We start from the raw sequence: 15,869 nt of genomic DNA, 5'->3' as shown, positions 1-15,869 counted from the left end.
ACGGGACCCTCTCTGACAACTTTCCTATCAGTAACGGAACGAGACAGGGCTGCCCCTTGTCCCCCCTGATTTTTGTTCTTTGTATTGAAGCCCTGGCCAGGGCTATTAGAGCAAATGACAGGATTAAGGGGCTACAAGTAGGTGACATAGACTATAAACTTGCTCTATTTGCAGACGATCTGCTGACGACGGTCACAAACCCTGCGCTCTCACTCCCTAACCTGATGAGTGAGTTGGACATTTTCAGCTCACTATCAGGCTTTAAAATCAACACATCTAAATCCTATGCCCTTCATATCTCAACCCCCCATTCGGTCTTAACTGGCTTGAAAGCCACATTTCCCTTTCAGTGGAGGGACTCCCACATCACATACCTGGGAGTGCAGCTGTCTAGCGACCCCTCGCGTCTATTGTCCTTGAATTTCCACCCTATTCTCCAGTCCATTAGAAATGATTATTGCAGATGGCAATACCATAATCTCTCTTGGCTAGGTAGAATCAACGTTGTAAAGATGAACACGCTACCCAAACTACTCTACCTCCTTCAGACCTTACCAATTCAGATCCCCGACTCCTGGTTCCGGACTGTGAGATCTTTGATTCAGCAATTTATTTGGCGTCGTAAGAGACCTAGAATTAATAGATCCATCCTGATTCGCCCACCACAGAGGGGTGGATTTCAGCTACCAGATATTAAAACTTACTACCAAGCAATCCTCTTGAACAGAGTCTTGGACTGGACCAGGAGCAGGGAGATTAAACAATGGGTGGTCTTAGAAGGTCTATGCTTACAACTGTTCCCAGAGATCTTCCCTTGGCTCCCGGCCTTGCCTAAACTACTACACCCTCACCCGACTATTTCTCCTACACTTTCTTTTTGGAAGGGGACACGACAAAGATCGTGCATCTCTTCTGTTTTTGGCCCACTTACCTCCTTTCTGAGCAATCCGACCTTCCCACCTGGCCTCTCCCTGGGGTATTATCAAAACTGGGCACTAGAGGGACTCTTTAGAGTGGGGCAATTGGTCCACCCATCTGGGGTTAAACAGTTCTCGGAGATACGTGAGAAATGGGAGATCCCACAGACAGACTTCTGGAAATTCCTGCAGGTCCGACACTTTCTATACACGGATAATGTGTACCGTGAGGCGTCGAGGGAGCTGACCGCGTTTGAAAAAATGTGTGTGGCCCCTATGAATCCCATACATACTGTGTCCACCCTGTACAAGCTCCTATGTACATCTGACTCCCCGACCCCTCCCCTTTTCATTCAAAAATGGGAGAGAGATTTGAACATCTCACTCTCAGACAGGGAATGGGACTCTATCTTTCTTAAAACCCATAAGAGCTCCATCTGTATCCAGGTTAGAGAAACGCAATATAAGATCCTGATGAGATGGTACAGACACCCCACTCTTTTACACATCATTTCCCCATCGATCTCGCCTACCTGCTGGAGATGCCATAAGGACCTAGGCTCTCTACTACACATCTGGTGGACCTGCCCCCTTATTAAAAGTTACTGGGATGATGTAATTTCAATTTCCGGTGATATTCTACATACTCCCGTCCCATCTGACCCGGCCTTTTGGTTACTGAATCATTCCACTATCCCAATCTCTACTTACAAGTCATCTTTATTACGACACCTTGGCAATGCCGCAAGGGCAGTAATCCCCACAATGTGGAAATCTGTTAGTCCTCCCACAAGGTATACCTGGTTCTCCAGACTAGACTATTATATGAACATGGAGGATGTATTATTGAGCGCTGGTGACAAGCGGTCGGAATTTACTGCTATGTGGTGGCCTTGGATGGAATACAAGACATCCGAGTCGTATAAGACTTACATTTCCTCTGCGAAGTGAAGCGGATGATGGGAGCCGCTCTTTGGTTCAACTTGCATGGGGTCTTGGACCAATATGCTTAACTTTTAATTCACTGCACATATCTTACTCTCCTTTTCTCAACATACTCGGTTCAGTCACCTCACTCTTCTGTTGTTTTCTTTTTCTTTTTCTTTTTCTTGCTATATATTTATGCTTTATTATGTTCTTTAATTCAAAATGTTAATATAGACTATAACTATATTGAACAAGCGGCTATCAATCTGTGTATGCCCAAGTTGTCACTTCATTTTGCCATTGATTGTTACTCAGATATGTTTACAAACTGTTATAAGTCTGTATTTGTTTCAATAAAAACAGATTATACAAAAAAAAAAAAAAAAACTTACTGGTTGGTACTTTATCTCTCTCCGCTTTATCTCTCTCCAAGATTTGAAAAATCGTCCCCTAATCTTCTTATTTATGACAATGGGTGGCCAGAACTCGGGAGTTTTAGGAGAGGGGAGGGCCCCTTGTGCAGGCTCTCTTGTGGGCCCCCTCCTCTCTGGCAGCGATGTAGACTCCAGAGTCTATGCACCAGAGTCTACTGTGCATGTGCAGGTCTCTGGGAAAATGGCGTCTGCTCGTTGTTCCTGGGGACATTTCTATTGTGCATGCGCAAATCACTGGGAATATGCCTGCCGTGCTATTTTCTCTGTGATTCCTGTCTGACGGTGCCACAGGACTCCGGAGTATCATTTTTCGGGGTACAGGGTGTGTGGTGTGGGCCCCCCTAGACCCAGGGACCTGTGTGCACTGCACACCTTGCACTCATTATTGTTACGCCAATGAAAGTACTGTTATTTGAGTGAATATACACATAAAGGCAGATATTAATAGCATAAATCTTTATTATATCAAACAATAGATATGCTTTTAAAAAAACAACAATAAACAATATTGTGCAAATTGCTACAAACAGGGACCTCATCTACTCCACCACAAGCACACAGCATCATTGGTGCAATTGTTTATGTCCATGTGCGACTTATCCACGGGGGGGGGGGTGATCCTACGGATTGTGGGTGCGTAAGTAGCAGTGCCCTTTGGCGAGGTAAATGGCTGGGGAGGCACTGGCTAGTATCAGAGCCAGATTTACACACACATATATGAACCCAAGGGTTCATGTGGGCATTATACAAAGGTGGATACTGCTGGAAATTTGGAGACTCTTGATCAGAGATGTGACAGGTTAGCCAGGGGAGGCGCTGCCTCACCTGTCATACTCCAGTATACTGTACTCCAGATTTCTTACTATAAAAATGATTAGAATAATACAAAGAAGATATTTATAATATCTTTGTATTTCTCTTACGTCCTAGAGGATGCTGGGAACTCCATAAGGACCATGGGGTATAGACATGGGCACTATAAAGAACTTTAGAATGGGTGTGCACTGGCTCCTCCCTCTATGCCCCTCCTCCAGACCTCAGTTAGATCCTGTGCCCAGAGGAGAGTGGGTGCATTACAGGGGAGCTCTCCTGAGTTTCTCTGATAAAGAATTTTGATAGGTTTTTTATTTTCAGGGAGCACTGCTGGCAACAGACTCCCTGCATCGTGGGACTGAGGGGAGAGAAGCAGACCTACTTAAGTGATAGGCTCTGCTTCTTAGGCTACTGGACACCATTAGCTCCAGAGGGAGTCGGAACGCAGGTCTCCCCTCGCTGTTCATCCCAGAGCCACGCCGCCGTCCTCCTCGCAGAGCCGGAAGATAGAAGCCGGGTGAGTATAAGAAGAAAAGAAGACTTCAAGGCGGCAGAAGACTTCAGATCTTCACTGAGGTAAGCGCGCAGCGGTAACGCTGTGCGCCATTGCTCCCACAAACTACACACACTAGTGGGCACTGATGGGTGCAGGGCGCAGGGGGAGCGCCCTAGGCAGCAATAAAAACCTCTAAATCTGGCATTATAAGGTTAGACACTGCGGAGGCAGTATTTCTATAAATCCCCCGCCAGTTTTGTGATACTTTGAGCGGGATCAAAGCCTGCCACTGGAGGGTCCCTCAGCACTAACCAGCGCCATTTTCTCCACAGAGATTGCAGAGAAGCTGGCTCCCCGGTCTCACCCCTGCTGAACACGGTGACACAGGGCTGAAAAGAGGAGGGGGGGCACTTGTGAGGCGCAGTGAGTGTATTAACACAGTGATTAAGATAAAAGCGCTATTATCTGGGAGATTTTTTTCCAGTGTCAGTTGGCGCTGGGTGTGTACTGGCATACTCTCTCTCTGCCTCTCCAAAGGGCCTTATTGGGGAACTGTCTCCTTATAACTATATCCCCGTGTGTGTGGGGGTGTCGGTACGAGTGTGTCGGCATGTCTGATGCGGAAGGCTCATCTAAGGAGAAGGTGGAGCAGATGATTGTGGTGTCTCCGTCGGCAACGCCGACTCATGATTGGATGGACATGTGGAATGTTTTAAATGCAAATGTGACCTTATTACATAAGAGATTGGACAAAGCAGAGTCCAGAGAAAAAGCTGGGAGTCAATCCACCGCTTCGACTGGGTCACTGGGCCCTTCTGGGTCTCAAAAACGTCCCCTATCCCAAATAGCAGACACTGATACCGACACAAATTCTGACTCCAGTGTCGACTACGATGATGCGAGGTTACACCCAAGGGTGGCCAAAAGGATTCATTATATGATTATTGCAATAAAAGATGTTTTGCATATCACAGATGACCCCTCGGTCCCTGACACGAGGGTGCGCATGTATAAGGAAAAGAAACCTGAGGTAACCTTTCCCCCATCCCATGAGCTTAACGAGTTATTTGAAAAAGCTTGGGAAACTCCAGATAAAAAACTGCAGATTCCCAAAAGGATTCTTATGGCGTATCCTTTCCCTGCACAGGACAGGGTACGTTGGGAATCCTCACCCAGGGTGGACAAGGCTTTAACACGCCTGTCCAAGAAGGTGATGCTACCGTCTCTGGACACGGCAGCCCTCAGGGATCCTGCTGATCGCAGACAGGAAACTACTTTAAAGTCTATTTATGCGCATACAGGTGCTTTGCTCAGACCGGCAATAGCATCGGCATGGGTGTGTAGTGCAGTTGCAGCTTGGACAGATACCTTGTCAGCGGACCTTGATACCCTAGACAGGGATACCATTTTATTGACCTTAGGCCACATTAAATACGCAGTCTTATATATGAGGGACGCTCAAAGAGATGTTGGGCTGCTAGGTTCGGGAGCCAACGCCATGGCGATTTCTGCTAGGCGAGCCCTGTGGACCCGCCAATGGACGGGTGATGCCGACGCAAAGAAGCATATGGAGGTTTTGCCATACAAAGGTGAAGTTTTATTTGGGGAAGGTCTCGCGGACCTGGTTGCCACAGCTACCGCGGGTAAATCTACCTTTTTGCCTTCTGTTCCCCCACCGCAAAAGAAAACTCCACAATATCAGATGCAGTCCTTTTCGGTCGCATAAGTCCAGAAGAGGTCGGGGCTCATCTTTCCTCGCCAGAGGTAAGGGTAGAGGAAAAGAGCACCTGCTCCAGCTAGTTCCCAGGAGCAGAAGTCCTCCCCGGCTTCTACTAAATCCACCGCATGACGCTGGGGCTCCACTGAGGGAGTCCGCACCGGTGGGGGCACGTCTTCGACTCTTCAGCCAGGTCTGGGTTCTGTCAGACGTGGATCCTTGGGCGATGGATATTGTATCCCAAGACTACAAACTGGAATTCGAAAAGGTGCCCCCTCGCCGATTTTTCAAGTCGGCCTTGCCAGCATCTTCCCCAGAGAGGGAAGTAGTGTTAGCTGCAATTCAAAAGCTGTGTCAACAGCAAGTGATTGTCAAGGTTCCCCTAGTCCAACAGGGGAAAGGGTACTATTCGACCCTGTTCGTGGTCCCGAAGCCGGATGGTTCGGTCTGACCCATTCCAAATCTAAAATCCCTAAACCTGTACTTGAAAAAGTTCAAATTCAAGAAGGAATCGCTCCGGGCTGTGATCTCCAGCTTGGAAGGGGGGGATTTTATGGTGTCACTGGACATAAAGGATGCATACCTTCATGTCCCCATATATCCTCCTCATCAGGCTTACCTGAGATTCGCTGTACAGGACTGTCCTTACCAGTTTCAGACGTTGCCGTTTGGGCTTTCCACGGCCTCGAGGATTTTCACCAAGGTGATGGCGGAGATGATGGCGCTCCTGCACAGACAAGGAGTCACAATTATCCCATACTTGGACGATCTCCTGATAAAAGCAAGATCGAGAGATCAATTGCAGAAGAGCGTGTCGCTCTCCCTGAGAGTGCTACAACAACACGGTTGGATTCTCAATCTGCCAAAGTCACAATTGATTCCAACGACTCGACTGTCATTCCTAGGCATGATTCTGGACACGGAACAAAAGAGGGTTTTTCTCCCGATGGAAAAAGCCCAGGACCTCCAGAACATGGTCAGAGACTTGCTAAAACCAAAAAGAGTGTCTGTTCATCAATGCACTCGAGTTCTGGGGAAAATGGTGGCAGCCTACGAGGCCATCCCCTTCGGCAGGTTTCATGCAAGGACGTTTCAGTGGGACCTCCTGGACAAGTGGTCCGGGTCCCATCTACTAATACATCAGAAGATAAACCTGTCCCCCCGGGCCAGGGTGTCTCTCCTGTGGTGGCTGCAGAGTGCTCACCTTCTAGAGGGTCGCAGGTTCGGCATTCAAGACTGGATTCTGGTGACCACGGACGCGAGCCTCCGAGGATGGGGAGCAGTCACACAAGAAATTTTCAAGGGCTATGGTCAAGCCAGGAGGCTTGTTTACACATCAATGTACTGGAATTGAGGGCCATATACAACGGCCTACGACAAGCGGAGAATCTTCTTCGCGACCTACCGGTTCTGATTCAATCAGACAACGTCACAGCCGTGGCTCATGTAAACCAAGGCGGGACAAGGAGCAGAGTGGCAATGGCAGAAGCCATCAGGATTCTTCGCTGGGCGGAAAATCACGTAAGCGCTCTGTCAGGTCTTCATTCCGGGAGTGGACAACTGGGAAGCAGACTTTCTCAGCAGACACGATCTCCATCCAGGAGAGTGGGGACTTCATCAAGACGTTTTTACAGAGATAACAAGTCTTTGGGGAATTCCTCACATAGACATGATGGCGTCACGCCTCAACAAGAAGCTTCGGAGGTATTGTGCCAGGTCAAGGGACCCTCAGGCAGTAGCGGTGGATGCCCTGTTGACACCTTGGGTGTTTCAGTCGGTCTATGTGTTCCCCCCTCTTCCTCTCATCTCAAAAATATTGTGAATCATAAGAGTGAAAACAATCCTCATTGTTCCAGATTGGCCACGAAGGGCCTGGAATTCAGATCTTCAGGAGATGCTCACAGAAGATCCATGGCCTCTTCCTCTCAGGGAGGACCTGCTACAACAGGGGCCCTGCATGTTCCAAGACTTACCGCGGTTACGTTTGACGGCATGGCGGTTGAACACCGAATCCTAGCTGGGAAAGGTATTCCGGAGGAAGTCATCTCTACTCTGATAAAGGCTAGGAAGGAGGTGACGGCAAAACATTATCACCGCATCTGGAGGAAATATACAGAAGATTTCCATCTGGGCCGTTTTCTCCACTTTCTACAGACAGGAGTGGATAGGGGCCTAAAATTAGGCTCCATTAAGGTACAGATTTCGGCCCTGTCTATTTTCTTTCAGAAGAAATTGGCTTCTCTCCCAGAAGTCCAGACTTTTGTAAAGGGAGTGCTGCACATCCAGCCTCCTTTTGTGCCCCCAGTGGCACCTTGGGACCTTAACGTGGTGTTACGGTTCATGAAGTCTCACTGGTTTGAACCTCTTCAAACGGTTGAATTGAAATTTCTCACTTGGAAGGTGGTCATGTTGTTGGCCTTGGCATCTGCAAGGCGGGTGTCCGAATTGGCGCCTTGTCTCACAAGAGCCCCTATTTGACCTTCCATGTGGATAGAGCAGAGTTGAGGACTCGTCCTCAATTTTTGCCTAAGGTGGTTTCTTCATTTCATATGAACCAACCTATTGTGGTGCCTGTGGCTACGGGTGACTTGGAGGATTCCAAGTCCCTGGATGTAGTCAGGGACTTAAAAATCTATGTAGCCAGGACGGCTCGGGTTAGGAAAACAGAAGCACTGTTTGTCCTGTATGCATCCAACAAAGTTGGCGCTCCTGCTTCGAAGCAGACTATTGCTCGCTGGATCTGTAACACGATTCAGCAGGCTCATTCTATGGCTGGATTGCCATTAACAAATTCGGTAAAGGCCCATTCGACTAGGAATGGGCCTCTTCTTGGGCAGCTGCCCGAGGCGTCTCGGCTTTACAGCTTTGCCGAGCAGCTACCTGGTCAGGTTCAAACACTTTTGCAAAGTCCTATAAGTTTGATATCCTGGCTGATGAGGACCTTGCGTTTGCTCAGTCGGTGCTGCAGAGTCGTCCGCACTCTCCCGCCCGGTCTGGAGCTTTGGTATAAACCCCATGGTCCTTACGGAGTCCCCAGCATCCTCTAGGACGTAAGAGAAAATAAGATTTTAAATCTACCGGTAAATCTTTTTCTCCTAGTCCGTAGAGGATGCTGGGCGCCCGTCCCAGTGCGGACAAAATCTGCAAGGCTTGTATATAGTTGTTGCTTCCATAAGGGTTATGTTACAGTGGAGATCAGTCTTTAGCTGATACTGTTTTTTGTTCATACTGTTAACTGGTTGCGTATATTCCAGGTTATACGGTGTGGATGGTCTGGGCTGGTATGAATCTTGCCCTTAGATTAACAAAATCCTTTCCTCGTATTGTCCATCTCCTCTGGGCACAGTTTCTCTAACTGAGGTCTGGAGGAGGGGCATAGAGGGTGGAGCCAGTGCACACCCATTCTAAAGTTCTTTTTAGTGCCCATGTCTCCTGCGGAGCCCGTCTATACCCCCATGGTCCTTACGGAGTCCCCAGCATCCTCTACGGACCAGGAGAAAAAGATTTACCGGTAGGTTTAAAATCTTATTTTTTCAATCATTTTTATAGTTAAAACTGTAGAGTTTTCTAGAGTATTACAGGAGAGGCTCTGCCTGACCTGACTGCACATCACTGATACTTCGTGCCAGCCATATTCATGTCACGCTAGTCGCGGCAAACAAATCGTGTTTGCCATGGCTAGCGGCAAAGATGAATTTAGACTCATCTGTAGATGATAAGTGCAGGATAAATAGTACTTTGGTTGTCCCCTGCCTTAGTACTGCAATGTTAGTGACACAGATCAGTGATCACTCCTCTTTCATGGGCACACATCAGCACAAACACCTGACAGGTTTTCCTGGGACCTCCCTGTTGGAGTATAGCTGGAGATGCAGTGTTATTGACGGGACAGTAGATTTAGCTGTATTTTAAGTTATCACTGTGTAGTCTCCCTCTGCTGTGCTAGTGTAGTCAATTATACCAGCGTCCAGGGCCGGCTCCAGGCCTACTAGCACCCTGAGCGAGAAAATGTAAAAGCGCCCCCCCCCCCCCCCCCCATGCGCGCGCCGAAGGCGCGCGCGCTCCCGGAAAAGTGGGTGTGGCCTCTGGAAAAGTGGGCGTGGACTCGTAACTTCATATCATCAAACTGTAAAAATATTTTCACACAATTAGCAGCCTTACACATAGCCACAGTAGTGTTCCTTACACACAATGTCTCCAGTATAGTGCCAGATACACATAATGTGCAGTGCCAGATAGACATGACATGCCTCCCAGCAGTGCCAGATAGACATGACATGCCTCCCAGCAGTGCCAGCTACACATGACATGCCCCGCAGCAGTGCCAGCTACACATGACATGCCCCGCAGCAGTGCCAGCTACACATGACATGCCCCCCAGTAGTGCCAGCTACACAGGATAGTGTTCACTTTTTAGGGCATGGTGCTGATCACAGGGAGGGCACATTTTTAAGTTAGGAGGGCAAAATGATGTACATACTGCTTGTTGTTCCCACACCTATATGTTAAAGCATGGACAGTGCGCGCCGAAGGCGCGCAGCAAAAATTAATGGGAGTTACTTCGTGGGGAAGGTACGTGGCCACATAATAGTGGCAATTTGCATTACACCACACAGTAGTGCAGCTAATACACACTGCACCAGGTAGAACCTCCTATACACTTTGCGCCAGGCACAGCACTGAGACACATTGCCTAGCCACAGACGCCTAGCGGGAACACTACATGACATGCCCCCCAGCAGTGCCAGCTACACGTGACATGCCCCCCAGCAGTGCCAGCTACATAAATGGCCACACAGTGCCAGATATGCACCCACAGTTCAGATACATAAATGCCCCCAAAGTGCCAGATACATAAGTGCCTCCACAGTGCAGATATGCCCCCCACAGTGCCAGATACATGATGCCCCCGCAGTGCCAGATACATAAGTGCCCACACAGTGCCAGATATAAAAATGCCCACACAGTGCCAGATATGTCCCCACTGTGCCATATATAAAAATGCCCGCACAGTGCCAGATATGCCACCACAGGGCCAGATACATAAATCCCCCCAGTGCCAGATACATAAATGCCCACATATTGCCAGATGCATAAGTGCCCACACAGTGCCAGATGCATTATTGCCCCCCACAGTGTCAGATACATTAATGCCCCCAGTGCCAGATATGCCCCCACAGTGCCATATACATAATGCCCCCACAGGGCAGATATGCCCCCACAGTGCCAGAAACATAATGCCCCCACAGTGCAGCTATGCCCCCACAGTGCCAGATATATAATGCCCCCACAGTGCAGATATGCCCCCACAGTGCCAGATATATAATGCCCCCACAGTGCAGATATGCCCCCACAGTGCCAGATACATAATGCCCCCACAGTGCAGATATGCCCCCACAGTGCCAGAAACATAATGCCCCCACAGTGCAGCTATGCCCCCACAGTGCCAGATATATAATGCCCCCACAGTGCAGATATGCCCCCACAGTGCCAGATACATAATGCCCCCACAGTGCAGATATGCCCCCACAGTGCAAGAAACATAATGCCCCCACAGTGCAGCTATGCCCCCACAGTGCCAGATATATAATGCCCCCACAGTGCAGATATGCCCCCACAGTGCCAGATATATAATGCCCCCACAGTGCAGATATGCCCCCACAGTGCCAGATATATAATGCCCCCACAGTGCAGATATGCCCCCACAGTGCAAGAAACAATGCCCCCACAGTGCAGCTATGCCCCCACAGTGCCAGATATATAATGCCCCCACAGTGCAGATATGCCCCCACAGTGCCAGATATATAATGCCCCCACAGTGCAGATATGCCCCCACAGTGCAAGAATCAATGCCCCCACAGTGCAGCTATGCCCCCACAGTGCCAGATATATAATGCCCCCACAGTGCAGATATGCCCCCACAGTGCCAGATATATAATGCCCCCACAGTGCAGATATGCCCCCACAGTGCCAGATATATAATGCCCCCACAGTGCAGATATGCCCCCACATGAATAAACATAATGCCCCCACAGTGCCAGATATATAATGCCCCCACAGTGCAGATTTTAACTTACATGGCATTGTCACTGCGGACTGCGGTGCTGGGAGCCGGGAGGGGGAGTACTGCTGTGGGCCCAGGCAGGCAGGCAGGCGGGCGGGCGGCTGGACGGATGAACGATTCCGTCTGCGCTGCGCGGCGCCGGCGTCTAACGTCAGACGCCGGCGCCGCACAGCGCGCTGCGCGCACACACACACAGTTTGAAGGCTGGCTCCAGGCAGGAATATGGCGGCCGCAGCGTGCGGCGCCCTAAAAGAGTGGCGCCCCGCGCGGCCGCTCCAGTCGAACATGCCTGGAGCCGGCCCTGCCAGCGTCCTGCTAATCATTTATGTTATGTTAAGTTTTGAAGTTTACTGTTAACAGTAAAGATTTATTCCACAATCTTCCCTATGTGTTAATGCTTGAACAGAGAAACATATTCGTCAACATACTGTAAATTGATAATGGTGATTATTATCTGTAGAACGGGTTGAAATGCTGCTATCCATAGATAGCTTGTGGGAGGTTATTATGATAGACCACAGCTCCATAACCAATAATTGGGTAAGAAGGCACTAGTAACCACAAGCTTATCAGTTGACGATGACTAGCTCATTTACAGAAGAATGGCTAGTATCACTTTTACACTATATGTCCTTGCTGATTAAACTGAGATTTGTATTCTATTTATGTGCTTCGGTATGTCCTTTCCTTTACCAAGTTAGCTTTTTTTCCAGGCGCTTGGTCAGCAGTGACAGTTCAATTACAATTATAACTCACAGGTAGTCTTGTCTTGATAAACCCTTGTTTACCTGAACCTGGGCACCATCACTTACTGGATATTTCCCCTAGTTCCAATACAAAAGTTCTTTGAGTTTAGTGGAGAAGTTAGTTCCACAACTTGTAGGTATTGTACTTGTCATTGGTTGACTGGAACATAGTCTTTGCCTACTCTTATGCTGAGCTGGTTGGAGATCAAGTCTTAGCTTCACAAAATATGCTAATGAGCCTGGAATACTATCTATCTATCTATCTATCTATCTATCTATCTATCTATCTATCTATCTATCTATCTATCTATCTATCTACCTACCTATCTATCTATCTATCTATCTATCTATCTATCTATCTATCACATATAAAGTATATTATATACTGTGATATCGAAGCTGTGTAGTGGAAGAACACAATGACTCTGGACTGCACTATGGCTTTATTTTGTAAAGATGACCGCAGACCAGTAACCATTACAAAGTGAATGTTCGTGGCCCTGTCACTAACTAACACATATATGCTCCCTAGTCAGCTTTCCTGGCGACAGTCATCCAGGTAAATGGGCCAGACAGCCTTTTATACCTTAGAGTCCTCCTCACACCTCCCAAACTGACAGGCAAGAGACACACCCACCATGCCTTCATAATGAAGTGTCTTACACCTACTCTGTTTGGATCAGTTGCATGCCTACAGCTGTGCCAGGCTGCCAAGGAAACAATCTGACATCAACGAGCACTCAAACACGTAAGGCACACACTTTTTATCCTCCAAATGCATGTTACTGCCTCAATACACATATATAACATTGCTTTTACATTAATAGAAATAATTAATAAAATGTATACATACACACACACACACACACACACACACACACACACACACACACACACACACACACACACACGTGGACGGATGAGCTGTGCTATTGTGCTAGCCAATCCAGGACTCCATGTGTAATAAATGAATAGGCCAATGTCTATTGCATTGGTGTTCTCTACTGAAATTCGTTAGGGGAGGCAGAACCTACACAAAAATGTGAATTGAAAAGTAATACTATTCAAAACTTATTCTGTTAGCATACCGTTATATATACCACTTTACAAAATATGCCATAATTAGTGGGATTAAAATACCCTTCAGCAGTTTGCAAAACATTAACATAAGATCTTTGTTAGCTAACTATCCGATCCCATGCATAGGTTTCAAATGTCTTGATTTTCCTACGGCTGAAAAAATAAAAACGTAACATTTGAATAATTTATAAGTAACACTCCATAGTGATTTTCTCCTAATTAATTCCTGCTGTGTGATGAAAGTTTGAAGAGATACAACATATTTGGCTTTATGATGATGTCTGCCATGTTCAGTACCACTACCAGGGAAGTCGAGACATTGGGTGGGCCTGGGTATTGGGTTAGGCATGGTCACCGTCGGGGGAACAGCTGTGCTCCATCTGTGTTTATAGTTCTACTAGTTAAAAGCAGTGATGTGCACCAGAAATTTTTTGGGTTTCGTGTTTTGGTTTTGGATTCAGTTCCGAGGCCGTGTTTTGGATTCGGACGCGTTTTGGCAAAACCTCCCTGAAAAATTTTTGTCGGATTCGGGTGTGTTTTGGATTCAGGTGTTTTTTTTTTACAAAAAACCCTCAAAAACAGCTTAAATCATAGAATTTGGAGGTCATTTTGATCCCATAGTATTATTAACCTCAATAACCATAATTTCCACTCATTTTCAGTCTATTCTGAACACCTCACACCTCACAATATTATTTTTAGTCCTAAAATTTGCACCGAGGTCGCTGGATGACTAAGCTAAGCGACCCAAGTGGCCAACACAAACACCTGGCCCATCTAGGAGTGGCACTGCAGTGTCAGACAGGATGGCACTTAAAAAAAATAGTCCCCAAACAGCACATGATGCAAAGAAAAAAAGAGGTGCAATGAGGTAGCTGTGTGACTAAGCTAAGCGACCCAAGTGGCCGACACAAACACCTGGCCCATCTAGGAGTGGCACTGCAGTGTCAGACAGGATGTCAGATTTAAAAAATAGTCCCCAAACAGCACATGATGCAAAGAAAAAAAGAGGTGCACCAAGGTCGCTGGATGGCTAAGCTAAGCGACACAAGTGGCCGACACAAACACCTGGCCCATCTAGGAGTGGCACTGCAGTGTCAGGCAGGATGGCACTTCAAAAAAATAGTCCCCAAACAGCACATGATGCAAAGAAAAAAAGAGGTGCAATGAGGTAGCTGTGTGACTAAGCTAAGCGACCCAAGTGGCCGACACAAACACCTGGCCCATCTAGGAGTGGCACTGCAGTGTCAGACAGGATGTCAGATTTAAAAAATAGTCCCCAAACAGCACATGATGCACAGAAAAAAAGAGGTGCACCAAGGTCGCTGGATGGCTAAGCTAAGCGACACAAGTGGCCGACACAAACACCTGGCCCATCTAGGAGTGGCACTGCAGTGTCAGACAGGATGGCACTTAAAAAAAAAAGTCCCCAAACAGCACCTGATGCAAAGAAAAAAAGAGGCGCAATGAGGTAGCTGTGTGACTAAGCTAAGCGACCCAAGTGGCCGACACAAACACCTGGCCCATCTAGGAGTGGCACTGCAGAGTCATACAGGATGTCAGATTTAAAAAATAGTCCCCAAACAGCACATGATGCAACGAAAAAAAGAGGTGCACCAAGGTCGCTGGATGGCTAAGCTAAGCGACACAAGTGGCCGACACAAACACCTGGCCCATCTAGGAGTGGCACTGCAGTGTCAGGCAGGATGGCACTTCAAAAAAATAGTCCCCAAACAGCACATGATACAAAGAAAAAAAGAGGCGCAATGAGGTAGCTGTGTGACTAAGCTAAGCGACCCAAGTGGCCGACACAAAAACCTGGCCCATCTAGGAGTGGCACTGCAGTGTCAGACAGGATGTCAGATTTAAAAAATAGTCCCCAAACAGCACATGATGCAAAGAAAAAAAGAGGTGCACCAAGGTCGCTGGATGGCTAAGCTAAGCGACACAAGTGGCCGACACAAACGCCTGGCCCATCTAGGAGTGGCACTGCAGTGTCAGGCAGGATGGCACTTCAAAAAAATAGTTCCCAAACAGCACATGATGCAAAGAAAAATGTAAGAAAAAAAAAGGTGCAAGATTGAATTGTCCTTGGGCCCTCCCACCCACCCTTATGTTGTATAAACAGGACATGCACACTTTAACGAACCCATCATTTCAGCGACAGGGTCTGCCACACGACTGTGGCTGAAACGACTCGTTTGTTTGGGCCTCCACCAAAAAGGAAGCAATCAATCTCTCCTTGCACAAACTGGCTCTACAAAGGCGAGATGTCGACCTCCTCATCATCCTTCGATTCCTCACCCCTTTCACTGTGTGCGTCCTCCGCCTCACAGAATATTAATTTGTCCCCACTGGAATCCACCTTCACAGGTCCCTCTGTACTTTCTGGAGGCAATTGCTGGTAAAGGTCTTCCCGGAGGAATTTATAATTCATTTTGATGAGCATCATCTTCTCCACATTTTGTGGAAGTAACCTCCTACGCCAATCGCTGACAAGGTTACCGGCTGCACTAAACACTCTTTCGAAGTACACACTGGAGGGGGGGGGGGGGGGCAACTTAGGTAAAATGAAGCCAGTTTGTGCAAGTGCATCCAAATTGCCTCTTTTTCCTGCCAGTATACATACGGACTGTCTGATATGCCTGCTTGGATGCTGTCACTCATATAATCCT

The sequence above is a fragment of the Pseudophryne corroboree genome, chromosome 7 (assembly GCF_028390025.1).
Source record: "Pseudophryne corroboree isolate aPseCor3 chromosome 7, aPseCor3.hap2, whole genome shotgun sequence".
In the NCBI taxonomy this organism is placed as follows: Eukaryota; Metazoa; Chordata; class Amphibia; order Anura; family Myobatrachidae; genus Pseudophryne; species Pseudophryne corroboree.
Note: the sequence above shows the minus strand (reverse complement) of the source record.